The following is a 14,554-nucleotide window of genomic DNA, read 5'->3' on the forward strand; positions in this document are numbered from 1 at the left end:
TTCATGCTAGCATTAATACCTTAGTTAGTTAGCTAGCTAGCTAACTATTGATACATCAGTTAGTTAGCTTGCTAGCTAGCCGGAATGACTGTGAAGCTAGCTAACTAACTGATGTACACACTAAGTAACTTAATCATCCAACTAGCAAGGTGTATTTTTTTGTAAATGTGTTTTATGTTTTTCCATTTACATACTAACAAACATGGTATTTCATAATAAGAATGAGGTACAATTTTGCTATCTACATGCTGCTGTACTAATCAGCTCCCTTATCAAAGAACAACTCGCCAACTAACTAGCATGGTAGCAGATTTTGTGTGAAGAACGTGATTTGTCATTACTACTCTGACTGACAGACTAATTACATCTCACGCCATCAAAACTGAACCAACATTCCTCTCGCGACATCCAAACACAATATGCAGATGAAAAAGCAAGCTAGCTAACTAGCTAAATAACTAACAAACAAGCTGGCTAACCAGTCACCGCACACCTTTACACTCACGCCATCTAAACATATTGAACAAATACATAAGATACTAATGATTGACAAAATGGCCATAAAGTTGAGTTGATTTTCTTTTTTTTCTTTCTTGTGGAATGGACAGCCGTGTAAGTCAGTGGAGAAAACAAAAAGATTGCGATGCAGAGATAAAAGAAGGCCTAATTAGAACTAGCCAGGGTTGTTGCTAGGATACACAGGTGTATGATAAGATAAATGAATAAATCAAGCGGCAGCAACTACTTCCCTCTGAAAGAAAGATAACTGCGTGTAATGACTCCAGCACTTTAGTGAGTGAGGATGACTGAGGTCAATTAGACACACATTTATTGGCTGTCTACGCTCCCTGAAAAACATCTGCCACCACGCTATACTATGGTTCATGAAAGACAATTTATTGTGTTGATGTGTAGATTCTCCCTCTCGATGTATTATTGCATTATATCATGATCATTGGCAAAATGTCATGAGAATATCCCACCCTGACTCCACCTGGTGTGACTCACCATGTGAGCCTTCCATTCCGGCTTAGCGTCCACGTGTCCACCCGAGGATTACACCCCTGACATCACAGTGCCAGATGTTTACGGCTGAAATAGAGCAACTCCTCACTAAGTTGCACATTCGAGGGGCCACAACGTTCTGCCGTTGGCCTGATCGTCCACGGCCTTTCCTTTTCCTCCTTCCGGTGTTAATCAAGGTCTTCATTAAGTTAAAGCTAAACTACATTGACAGGCTTTGTCCCATCTTTCTTTTCCGTCCGTGAGACGAGCGGCCGCCACTGCGGGGATGGGTGGGTCAATAAGCCTCATGCTGTAACGCAGGCATTAGGCTGATTAAATTAGCAGTGGGAGGTGGAGGAGAGACCCAAAACCAGAGTGTCAAGTCAATGAAGAACTGGCATGGATGGGCTATGAGATGAGGAGGTAGTGGTAGTCTCGCTCTCAAGAAAAGGAAGAGCGCTTAGGCCAGGAATGCGCAAATGGACAAGGAGTGGCCCTTACACTAGCTGAGCAGTTTTATGTTATAATAACACTGTTTGCCACTAGATGGCAAATATCGCTCGCCAACGCCCCTGACCCCTGTATTTGAGATGGGGTCAAGAAGTGATTGCTTTTAACAGAAAGCAGCTTAAGTTTAGCCTACCACATCAATGTAAAGCATCTAGCTGCAACTGCAGCCACATCTAATAATCGCAACAAAGATGCTAATGTAGCAAGCCATCGCAACGCTCTTATGCAAGGTACATTTGAGCACAGCTCAGGTTTGAGCAAGTTTGCGATGGACAGGATGGACGATGTTTTTATTTTGATTTTACTTTATTTTATTTGGAGGCTGACAAATGAAAACAGCAGCATTCTTCCCAACAGTCTTGTAGTTATCAGCAAATGTAATGCATTTTAATGCCAACGGGAAAAGTACTTTTTTTTTCAAATTAAGTGCAAATTAATTGGAACATGAAGCAATTTATTGCCAATTTTTGTTTTAGTGTCTCCTTTACAAAACCTTGCATGTCTTTATTATATTTTATCCAAATCTGCAATGTTATCAGTGATCCAATTATGGCAGAGAAGACAGAAATAAAAAGACATGATGTTCCATAATATATCTTCTGGAATGACATTAGAAAATCTGCCTATAGATACCACCATAAAACATAGTTCTAAAAGATTAACAAATTATAATTAATATATATAATATATTATAAAAGGATGCCCCCCCCCCCCCCCCCCAAAAAAAAAAAAGCAAAAAAAAAAAAACCTGGCTATTTGGCTGAAAAGTGTGGAGAACCACTGCTTGAAGTGACAGCAATGGGGGCTGACTGCGTTTAGGACAACAAGCCTGTGTTAAATCCGTCCGTCTGTCCGTTCCGTGGTGCACGCTCAGCAGTTTAAAAAGAGCAGGATTAGCTGCAGGAGTGGGGCCTCGCTGCGGTCGGCCGGCTAATCTCTGGCGCTCAAGAGGAGGATTTGGGAAGGGATGACCAGCGCGCGCTTCACTTTTTCTTGTCCTCTGAGAGGAAAGGATTGAAGCTGTCAGTAAACTACAAGATGTTATGAGCCACATTCAAACGTCTCCATTTACACTCATTGTTCAAATAACAACTGTATGATGATCACATTTATGTCATATACGCTGTACATAATGTGTGAATTTGGTGTCATTATCAATAATATCATACTGACCGTATTCTTCTAATATTAATGTGGCAAAATGGGACGACAGTATTTTTTACTTCATTGCTTCTATTTTGTTAAATTCCTTGACGCCGTTCTTCCTGACACGATGAATAAATTATATATCCGTTAATCTTACATCTTTCCTTTGACGGCCACCCTAACGAGCAAGCGTTTGAAAGTGAAAGACAAGACAAAGACACAAAAGGAGTGAGAGGAGCGGCATGTCCAAATCCCGAGGGAATGACATTGAAGTGGTCTCAAGGACAAACTAACCCTTGTTTGAAATCCTTAATCAGTCTTTCAAGACTAATTGGAAAGCTTAACCCTTGTTTCAAGCACACACTTGGAATTTTGTTTGAAAAATTGACACCCCCACCCAGGGGCGGAGCCAAGGCCACTTCTAATAAATCTCAGGGACCTGCCAGTTATTGATATAAACTGCATATTATTCACATTGACATACCCCCCCAACCAACACCAACACACAACTACCACATCCTGGCCAACCAATAGAAACATTTATGCGTATGTCCTTGACAAAATAAATAAATGAATTCATAAATTTAAAAAAAAAAAAAAAGCATCTGTTCTTTGCATATTTTCTTCTTCCCCGCTCTCCCTCACAAGGTCACCAAATACGGCGGTTGCTTTCTCACAAATAATCGACGAAACAAAACAACAGCAACTACCAATGGAAAGCCAGAATGCTGATAGCCAATGAGAGATTTCGCGTTTTGTATCCTTTCGTTTTCAGCTATGCTAATTTTACATGAAGGCGTTTCTTAACTTTTTTTTTTCTTGTATGACAGTCATTTTCTAGGTATGACAGCCCTAGTGCGTATATCAGCAATGTGACGGGGTACATGGGACACTAGGTCAGGACATGAATGTCGCGGAAACCGCTCGCCGGTCTGACGGCACACGCCAATCCCTCAGCTGTCTGATGGGAGGCAGACATGATGACCCAACGGTGGGGAGATAATGAATGTAACGTGGATGGTGTCGTCTGTCATGCAGGAGCGAGGGGGAGGAAGTCAGTCCGTTAGACGAGCTAATCAGTCATGTCCCGCGACGCCACAGCTGTTTCTCTCTTGACCTTGCTTTTCGGGGCTCGAGGCGGTGGCAGTCTAATCATTCACACCCCCGCTGGTTCAACAAACATTTTTGGGGAGGTATTGACAATCGTCGTGCGACGTTTTCACTTAGTTTCCTTATTATGTTTGTGGAATATGACTAAAAAGCAAAATAAAGATTATTTTGAAGTCGGGGCCATTTTGGTCACGTCCCGTCAACTGAAAGTGACATCAAAATCGCTCAGGTAACGACCCGCCGTGAGATTTTCAACGTCACATGACCAAACCCAGAAAACAGGTGCTGTAGCGTATGAAAAATCTCCAAACTTGTCCGCGTCTGACACATTTGCAGCAGGAAAGAGAAGACGAAAGGCTCCTCCGAGGCCGCTAAAATTAGCTGCGGAAGATCAAATAACTTTTAATGGCTTCGTCTGACTATTTAACATTTTGCGCCCGCGGCTAAAATTCATAACTCATCAAACTAATGGAATTCTCTTCCGCGTTTGATTGCTTTTCATCCCAGATCAAAAAATGCCCAGCATGTACTGTCTCGACAAGGAAGAAAAAGTGCTAGCTCGGGGAATTGCGGAGGTATCAGAAAAGATTCAACTGCAAGTGAATCTAATCCATTGATTGCGAATTCATCTGTTTTTAGCAGGATTCATTCAATAAAACTCCAGAATTATTAATTACGACATTTACAGCACCATTATTCTAAATTTGTTTTTATTTGTGTCTGCTCCACCCTAAGCGGTGCTTCTCAATTAGTGTGTGTGTGTGTGTGTGTGTGTGTATGGGGGGGGGGATGCCAGGGGTGGCGTGGATGATCCCAGGAAAAAGGCTTTGTTTTTGTCATATGGAATGTGATTGCAATAAAGTAATAATGTCCATCATTTTCTTTTAGTTTCAGGCACTTTGGTGCACTTGCTTCTTTTTTTCCGTTTTAGACTAAGCTGTAACCCATATAAACGCGATAAAAATAATTAACAGTTGTTGAAAGTTGATTCATATTGCGTTGTTAATGATAAAAAGGATACACGTGTAGGTATACTTAAACAATTTTCATCAATAATCTTATATATAGTCAGTACATTGACAGGGGTGTGGGGGGGGGGGGGGGGGGGGTAACGTTGTTTCGAAAGCAGCGAGTAAGATTTGTCTTGGATTTAGTAGCACCAAGGACTTAAAGTTGCAAATAGTAGATTTTCGTGTGCTTATCTGTCTATTATCGTGACAAATGGACACAAGCGGAATGGATGGTCATGATGTTTTCTTTTAGTTCCAAGGACTTGCCTTATATGGCGATTGTCAAACTGTGTCCCCGAAGCCTCGCGGCCCGTGAGTTGCATTTTCGTGGTCATAAGTTATATCACTGAAAATGGGGGTATGGGATTCTTTTTTGGGCAGAAAAGAATCCCACTTACCGATTAATCGAACAAATCGTTAAAAAAATTATAATGAATACAATATAATTGTATCTCCAGTATTAAACACAAACAGCAGAGTTCAACATTTAATACTTTGCTTAAACAAAAAAATATATATATAATTTCGGGTCACAGAATGGCGCAATTAAACCAATTAGAAGGACATCAATTCAATTCTTGTTACGAGGAACACATCATGATTTACTGTCCATTTTAGGATCCAAGGTTATCGTACAGATTTAGGTGTAATAAATAGTGACACCAGTGTTACATGTATAGAACTGCTGTAAATACAAAAAAGTTAAAACATTGGACACTTGGAAAATGGAAAAAAAAACATCAAATTTGATTTTCCAATGCTTGCAGAATCCCTGTTAGAATCACATCACCTCTAAATCCCTCTAGGGGTACAAATAACCCCCTTTTAAAACCTTGAACATTTTTGAGCCAAAGGACATATTTTAAATTAGAGGTTTCACAGTGTAAAATGTCCAGTGGAAAAATATTGACTCATTCATTATTTGAAGTGAATAAATAATCATTTTAATACCAATAAGGTGAACCTGGACAATTTCCCACCGTGCAACGGATTTTCAAAGCCACAGCTTAGAGGTTGAGAAATCCTGATGTCAAATAATTACAGACCACTAGAGTAGGTGTAGCGCGGTTGCCATGGCAACCGCTGAGATGCTATTCCAATTTTAATGCGCCAAGGGAACCATCAACCAGTCGACAGGGCAGCTAAAACTATTAGCGATTGTGGTTTTAAGTGCATTTGCATAGCGATTCAGCATAAATGTCACATCACGACAAGGGCTTGATTAAAAGGATGGCTGTGTATCTACCTTTTTTTTTTCATTTCCCAGGTTTTCCGTCAGGCATCCGAGCGACATTAAAGAAGCGCGCAGACAGACTCTCATTAACGCGTGCCAGATTACACACACAAATCTGATGCTTTTTGTGTTTTCCTGTGTGACTCTCTCTTGTGGAATTGATTACATGCTGTGAAGGCCAGAGGCTTAAAAGATGATAACTACCCCCCTAACCCCCCTGCCCGTGTCCCACGGGGACCACCGTTTGTCCTTGGCCACCTTCTCCTTGAGAAATGCTGTATCAGGCGGCGCCAGCCTAACGCGCTCACCGGAGGGGGTGTATACTTACACCTCGTCTATCTTTTATAGCCCTCACTCCCCATGTTGATGGAAAGAGACCCAGCGGACCACCTGACGCAAATTCAAAAATATAGTAATTATAAAGACCATATACATTTTTTGCTCCACTCACAAGCTTTTAACGTTTAAACTTATTAAACCTGACTTTTAAAGTCTGTTGTCCATAAGTCTCCTTGTACAGGGAACATTTGTTTTTGGTCTCTATCTTTTGACTTACTCGAGCTACCCTATTAAATCCCAGTGTGCTCAGTAAAGGACATCCTGGCCTTTCAAATGATGTCTCATTTGTTTAGGTGGGTTCTATGCGGGATGCTGAATCTGAGTTTCGCCATGTTTCTTCACTTCTGCTTATGCATTTTCATTGAAATTGCACACCAGATGCACACATATGTAGACACACGTACAGTGATATATATATATATATATATATATATATATATATATATATATATATATATATATATATATATATATATATTATATACACATATACATATATATATATATATATATATATATATATATATATATATATATATATATATATATATATATATATATATATATATGATGTGAGGCTGTGCCTGATGATTATTTTTATAAATTAATTGGCCACATTAATTGGTCCACACAAAAGTAATAAGTGTACTTCAATGGAGGACTTCATGAAGTAGGAGAACATTTGGTGCTGAGATGCTGTAATATCCAGAATTTAGAACATTTTAAACCAGGCCAGGAAAGGTTTTTTCAAAGATTGTTATCGATGAATTTGATTGTCGATCGTTTCCGATTATTCGCTGCAACTTTAAATAAACATATTCAAGGTAGGTTTGCATACCGAGTGGCAACTTAAGATGGCCACCGGTAGCTTGACTTCTGTCTATGGTGCATATAAGCATACGTCTTATACTCAAAAAATTCTTTTTGGATAGAGCATGCACAGTACATCAACCAAGGTCCCTTTCATAGATTATTCCGATCACGTTTATATGACCTTCAATTCAGTTTTGAAAAACGATAAAGCAGAGCTCTTATTTGTTTGTTACACATTTCCAGGGCCTTTATATTTGGGTTTTGAAAGGGTTATTGACTGTCTGTAACTAGTCTCTATTCCTCTTCCTTGAAAAATGGATTCTTAATTCTACGAGTAGATTCTGTTGTAGTCCTGACAATCTGACAGGTCACTATTCCCTGCTAGGCCCTGCTGTAATTTCCTCCTTTTATTCGTGTCACCATTTCCTGAGAGGAAACATGTTCAATTCTAAAGAAGCATGCTAGCAATGGGTGAGCTAATCAGTGTCGTCAGCCTGCCGGGGATGGACGTCCTCACGCACGGGCAGAAAAGGACTATTTAGGGACAGTTGGACCTGAGGCGGGCTTGACAAGTGCTCTATCACTCGCAGACATTCTGCTTGATGTTTTATTAATGGAATAAAAGCGTGCACGCACACACGCAGGGGTGAGTGGGTTTAAACCGCCAGCATTGCCTCGCATCCCCCAGCGGAGAACGCATGAAATAATAAAGTCAGGAGAGGCGGTCCTGCTTCTAGCGGCGATATTGGCGGTGGGAGGGTGTGTGTGTGTGTGTGTGTGTTAGGGGGGGTGATGTTTTTGTCTCGCAACTCGCTCCATGGCAGGAAGAGCGCTCGCTCGCAGCACAATACGAGCACAAAGCGCTGCATTCCTGCACGCCCGGACGCACAAAGGCTATGGTCGCGCAGCTGTTGCGAGGACGCACAGGTGTGCTCGGCGGCCATGCGGGCCTACATATGACCACATGACTTGCGTGTTTTGTTACACAAAAGGAAAAAGAGACATTGGGCAGGCTCATTTTGAATGGCACAGGCAGTCCATTTTCTATAGCTCTTGTCCTCATTGGGGGTCACGCGTGGGCTGGGGCCTATCCCAGCAGACTTTGGGCAGCATTGGCGCTGGCAGTTGTGTATAAATGTGCTTATCATGTGTTTATTTTGTTACCATTTGCTCAATAAAGCAATGAAAGTGCATAGGTGGCATTTTGTTTTCCCATTCGCCCTTTTTGCCTATCCCCGTGGCCGCGTGCCATTTTGTCACAACAATAACATTGAGCGATTGTCCATTTTGCTATCTGTTGATTGTGTTATAGAGCAGTGGTTCTCAATCTTTTTTCAATGATGTATTTCCCAGTGAAATCTTTTTTTTTAGCCAAGTACCCACTAACAAGCACATTTTTGGATGATAAAAACATAAAATAAAACCTTAATACTGGAGCCCGACCGATATATATATATTTTTTTGGGGGGGGGGGGGGCAATGTTGCTTTTTAGCAGAAAAAAATACCTATGAGAGAATAATTGCCCAATTCGTTTTAAAAATTACAGTGCAAAAATAGCATTTGTTTCCTCTGAATTTGATTAAGAAGTCATGTTAAATTTTTGAAATTATTCCTGTTAATTCTTACAATTAATGTTCACATTAATCCCCAAGGAAAGTCTCATTTAAAAAAAAAAAAATCACAAACTGTTGTAACTCGAGGTCATATGTGGAAGCATTTTCATTGTCCTTCCTTTATATAATATTCAAGATTGTCATTTCATTGTCACACCAAAATTAAACTTCTTTCAGATCTCTGATTATCAATAACCTTTTTTTTGTTGTTCCTCTCTGCAGTCTAACAGTGGGAGACCATCCTCCTACGAGATAATCAACCCACAAGCGGGTAGAGACAAAGGCAGGCAGAGCGAGAGCGAGGCTCGCCTGATGAGGTTTTTGCCTTTAAATCCGCACGATGAGCTTTTACGAGCGTGTCTGTCGCTGCGGGAAGACGAGCGGAGGAAGGAAGGGAGGAGGCCAAACGAGGCGGGAGGCGCTCAGAGGAGGCTTTGAGAAGGGGTGGGGGGGTAATTCCTTCCCTGCTGATGGTCACAGGCCATTGTTCTGCTCTAAACACCACTTCCACTCTGTGGGATGATGTTGCATTTGGAAGCTAAACAAATCTGAGTTTTTGTTAAGAATAAAAAGGTGTTATCTTTAGTGAGACTTTGTCGTTCTCATTTGAGCATTCAGGAATTGTATTTTCTTGTCACCTAAGAGGATTCGAAACAATTGAAAACTAGCTTTCACCTGCTAATCCACTCGCCAAGGGCAGCGGGGGGAACAGTTGATTGACATGACATAAGGTGACAAGCATGGCACACAAGGACATGATTAGCAGTTCAAAAAGATCTTGTGGGGGGGGGGGGGGGGGGGGGGTTATCTGCCACCGACACCCCTCACACAACAAAGCCTTGGATCGTTCCCAAAACAAAAAGACGCACTGTACGCTGTGTGGCCTTCTTTCAACGGTGCCACACACACTTGTGAAAAAATGTCATAAACTTGATGAAATGATAATGTTGATGGTCATGTCAGTCATTTCAACCTTTATCACAATTTATAGCTACGCATATTTATTTCACTGCAATACAGATGTACATTTGTATCTTAAATGACATTTCACCACTGAAAAGAATGGAAATGTTGATCATTTGTTCCACTCCACAGAAAATAATTGTTTTAAATATATAAATTACCACTATTTTCTGAGCTTCATAGAAATATACAGGATTTGGCAATCAAAATAGAATGCAGTAGGGCGGCCATTAACATTTAGGTTGTTGATTAATGAGTAAATTGTGTTTGAAAAAGAAGTTGGTCATATCTGGAAAAACTGGCAAATTGCTGCACTTGAATGTAAAGATACTGCACTGAAAAAACAGTAAAATACATAATGGATTGTTGGGCAGTCAGGCTCTGGTGGCGTTCACTGAGGCATAAGTTAATTGAGAGTCAAGCTTATGTCATTTGCGTGATCAATACAAGCTAAAAATATCGACATTGTCATTAGGGATGGAAAAGTTCGGATCAATGATCATCCCTTTTGTGATGTAGGGATTTCAGAAATTAGGTTGTGTTAAAACTTATTTTATTGAAAAAAAACCTGACAGAAAAGAAGATTTTACATTAATCATACTCTTTTATTCATATGTTGCTTTTAGTATACTATACTTGGGGCAAAACAAGCAATTGAGAAATTCAAGTATCTAAGTTTAAAAAAAAAAAAATCTGCCTTTTCTGCCTCTTTATTTAGTGTAAACTGTCAGGAAGAAGTCAAGCTAAATGCAGCAAAAAACGTTCATGCCATGCATGAGAAGGCCAACTTCAAAATAAACCTTACTTTCCAAATATATATGGACAACAATGCCTCATTAAACATTTATTTTGAAGTGGATCCAGGAAAGGTGTCATAGCTAAAAATAGCTAAAATAGCTTGACTCATCACCGAAGTCGACAACACTACTTGAAATCAAGTTCAATTGCTAATTATGTAAAATAAGGATCTTGGAATGACACTGACAAGGTATTATACGGCATCTTCTGTCAGCAAAAAGCAGCGGCTAGAATGTTAGCGTTCTGCAGCCATAGCAGCAGCGAGTAGCAATTGATGCTAGCAGCGTTAGCCCCACATAGACTTGAGAGCCATTCGATTACTTTTCAAAGGCAATTTAAAAGACTCAACTTGTATATTTGCTGTTCCTACTGATCATTGTTTAACAAACCAGGCTCACTGAAATGTGTTGTTTAAGCCAACAAAAGTCGCTACTGTTGCTTTGACATAACTTTGTTTTATAAACCAGATGGGGAGATACTCTAAAATCTAATATGGCAGCAACACACTGGCTAAAAATGCCAAATTCAAATAATATGCGATTGACCTACAAATCAGGAGCAATCAAAAGTATTGAGAAATTCTCATTTAAGCAGATGCTAAAATGTGCACGAACTTTGACTCGTAGTGTATGTGAAAACATGAGGGTGAATGGAGTGAGGCTCCCCTGGTGGAAAAAAATAACGCACCATTACTTCTGCAATGCATCCCCTCTTGTTTATTAAGGAGAAACCGTAAACTGGAGGAACGTTATTGCGTTACGGGAGGTTAAGTTCATTTGAATGTGAAGAGGTTTGGCGCTGAGCCTGAGGCAATGCAAGGTCTCAACTGTTATGCACCTTTTGTTTTAACAAGGCAGTTGCTGCTGAAATGTTAAATAAGAACTGCCATCGTGGGGGATAAAACATTTTTTTTATTGCAGGATTTTCGGTACATATCAGTTGTCCGCACTTTCACATTTAGTCAATATGCGTTTTTTTTCTGAACATATCTACAGCTACTTGCACCTTAAATAGGAAAGTACAGTAGAACAGAACATGTTATCAAAATCAATAGTTGAAGATAGCATAGACATAACATCGAAAACACCAGAATTTGACCCTGAAGTTATGGGTGCGCCCTATATTCAATGCCAGTGAGGACTATACACTTTTAATAGGCTCCATTGGGGGCAATAAAAGTGACCGGCCTGTGAATAAATTAATACTGGTAATTAGATATATTTTGCGTGTCATAAATTGTTAGCAAGTTTTTTGTGGTATGGCTGGGTCACATTAATCCCAAACTATTCACGGAGGATTATTGCAGCTGCCTCCACGTACTACCTGTATGTGTTGCCATGACCTTAGCTCCCACAGCTTATATTCGAAACAGCGTTGAGTGATGTAACTGACAACCTGCTCGGCGCCTTCGCCGGCTGGCAAATCTAATGGCCTTTGTTGCACAACGTGTTCATCTGTACGTGATGTTTCAACACGCGGGGGGAGGAGATAAGCGGCGGAATAAAATGTACGGTACAACTAGCATTTACAGCTATGTCCTTAATCCCAAAGAAAAGGGCAAGATGAACGCTGCACCTGTAATGTAGACAAGGGAAAACAGCAAAAATAATCTAAAAAAAAAAAAGAAAGAATAAAAAATCATAGGAAGAATCGATTATTGACTGAAGCCAATTTATGTGATAATACAAGAAAATTTGACTGGGCAAGTAAACTTAATTAGCATATAAAAAAGCTCATTTAAAAACTGGTATGTTCATACTACGTACACCTAAGAGTGTTACAATCCAATAGTAAAACCAGTTATTGGTCTAATATATGAAGAATAAAAACTGTGGCGCATTATATCGATTTAAATCCAAAATCTCCGATTTTGGCACGCTTTTACAAATCAGTCAATTCCGCTCCTGCTCTTCTTTCAGTTAGCATGCAATAAGTTTGATGTTGACTTGATGTAACTCCAATGTTCAGAATGAATGGGTCATATTTTCGTCTTTGTTTGAATAAATCGATTTGCTCAAGTCTCTTCTAACATTTCATGCTTAAAAATTGATATTGGATTGGATTGATATCGGCATAGTAGAGTACTCAAGACTACTATCTCTGTACTGTATGAGAATTGAAAATGAAATTTTATGTATATGATATATATACATATGTGTGTGTGTGGTTTGAGATATTTGATCTTGGCTGGATTTGAGTTCTTGTTGAGCGGTTTGAGTTCTTGTCGAGCGGGTGGGTAGCTGACACGCAACAAAAGCGTTTGCACTAATCTAAGTGCTGGAGCGGCGGCCGTGAACAACAAAGAGGGCGAATGGGAAATAAAACACGTCTGACACGGAAAGCGAGGGAGCCTCTCAGGAGCACATAAATCAAAAGGTCAAGGTCGACGCAGTGGTGTGGCGGCTTGTTTGCATTTAAAGCTTACTTAAAGATTATCAGCAGCATCAGTATATTTACAGTATATTTTGAGTTATACATTTAAATGCAGTTGGTTTATCTTTGAAAACATTAGTGATTCTTATATCACTTATATTTTATTGTATATATGATATTTAGCTATATGTTTGAACTTAGTAATAAAATTATTTATATTTTCTGTGAAATTTTGATTATTTTAGATTATCAGCATACATTAGTTTTATGTATTTTGTTGGCAGTATAAATTGTATTAGTTATGAATATATATTTTTTTTAAATCCTCTTATCTTTAATAAGCAATAATCAATGTCGTGTTGTATTCAATTCAATGTGAATTTATCTTTAAATCATTGTTTCATGTTGATTTTAATTTTTTTTTAATATATAACAGTCTATAAACAACAAATAGTTGTACTTTTTATCTTTTATATACATATTTAAAAATATTTTGAGGAATTATTTTATTTCTGTGCGACAATTAGTACTGTATTATTAGCGTTCTTCCTTTGTCCTAAGATAGTTTCTCTGTCAAGTGTTTATTGACACTTTCAACAGTGTTGTGAGGCCAATGAAGTCATATGTATTTGCTGTTGGGAGTGCAAATAAATCCCAAACAAACAGAGAAGACAAGCAGCACCATTCAGCTCGCCTATCGATTAAACAACAGCAGGGAAAAAAAAAAAAACGCTCAGCACACGACTCGTCTGCTGTCAGCCGCCACCGTACAATTCGGCCATTTAATCACGCGGACTGATCAGGAGGAGCCGCGCGTTTCCTCCATTAATCACCCCCGGGGGGGGGGGGGGGGGGGGGGGGGGGGGGGAGTCTGTCCCGTATCGACCTCAGCTTGGCGGCATCGATTCTGCTTGGCTCTGCGTTTTCTGGACGCACGGGGGAGGCGCCCAGCAGGTGTTTCGGCCTCCAAATTGTGAAGACCTCTGGTTTGTTGTCACACATGTGCGATCAAGAGCTAGGTGTGAAAGTGGACTTCAGGTGGGTGTGAAGTTGAAGGGGGGTGGGTTAGTTTTGTTTGGACAAGAAAAGGTGTCGGACCAACATTTTTTCTCAACCTTTATCGAGCCAAGGCACATACTTTGCTTTGTTGAGGTCATACTTCTTGGCTAAAAGATTAACATCTTAGTACAGTATGCCCTGGAGAAGCTAAGTTCAGCCTGGGTTGTTAGTGGAGTTCACAGAGTCTTTGCCACATGCAAGTGCGCTTTCTGTCAGCCATTTATTTTGTAAAGTATGTGCAGGTTTTCTCTATTTGATTGACTTAGCATGAAATGTAGGCCAGATATTTTTAGATAACAATGTTTTTCACTTTTTAATCCTCAGCAATGCATTCAATTCCAGGTTCTTAAATTCACCCATTAAATCATAACATTTTAAAAGAAATGACATGGATATTGAGCTTCTGAAATTATGCACTTGCTTTAAAATTGTATTCCCTAAAATGGTGAAGCGTAATATAAAAATGGCAACTTCAAACATTGCCTCCTGAGACGCATCCTATTCACTTGGGGGTCCATTTTGTCTCACAAAACCGCAAATTTAATTGCATCCCTCCCAAATACACGAGACATCACTGAAA

The 14,554-nt window shown here is 39.8% G+C and overlaps 1 protein-coding gene across 4 annotated transcripts in view; it reads right to left on the minus strand.

The window, feature by feature from the left end:
- aplp2 (amyloid beta precursor like protein 2) overlaps positions 1-14,554 on the minus strand; it is a 43,212-nt gene that overhangs the window by 27,235 nt on the left and 1,423 nt on the right. The gene's annotated exons all lie outside the window — the stretch shown is intronic.

Source organism: Hippichthys cyanospilos, chromosome 11, assembly GCF_059441005.1.
Source record: "Hippichthys cyanospilos isolate Australia breed blue-spotted pipefish chromosome 11, RoL_Hcya_1.0, whole genome shotgun sequence".
Classification (NCBI taxonomy): domain Eukaryota; kingdom Metazoa; phylum Chordata; class Actinopteri; order Syngnathiformes; family Syngnathidae; genus Hippichthys; species Hippichthys cyanospilos.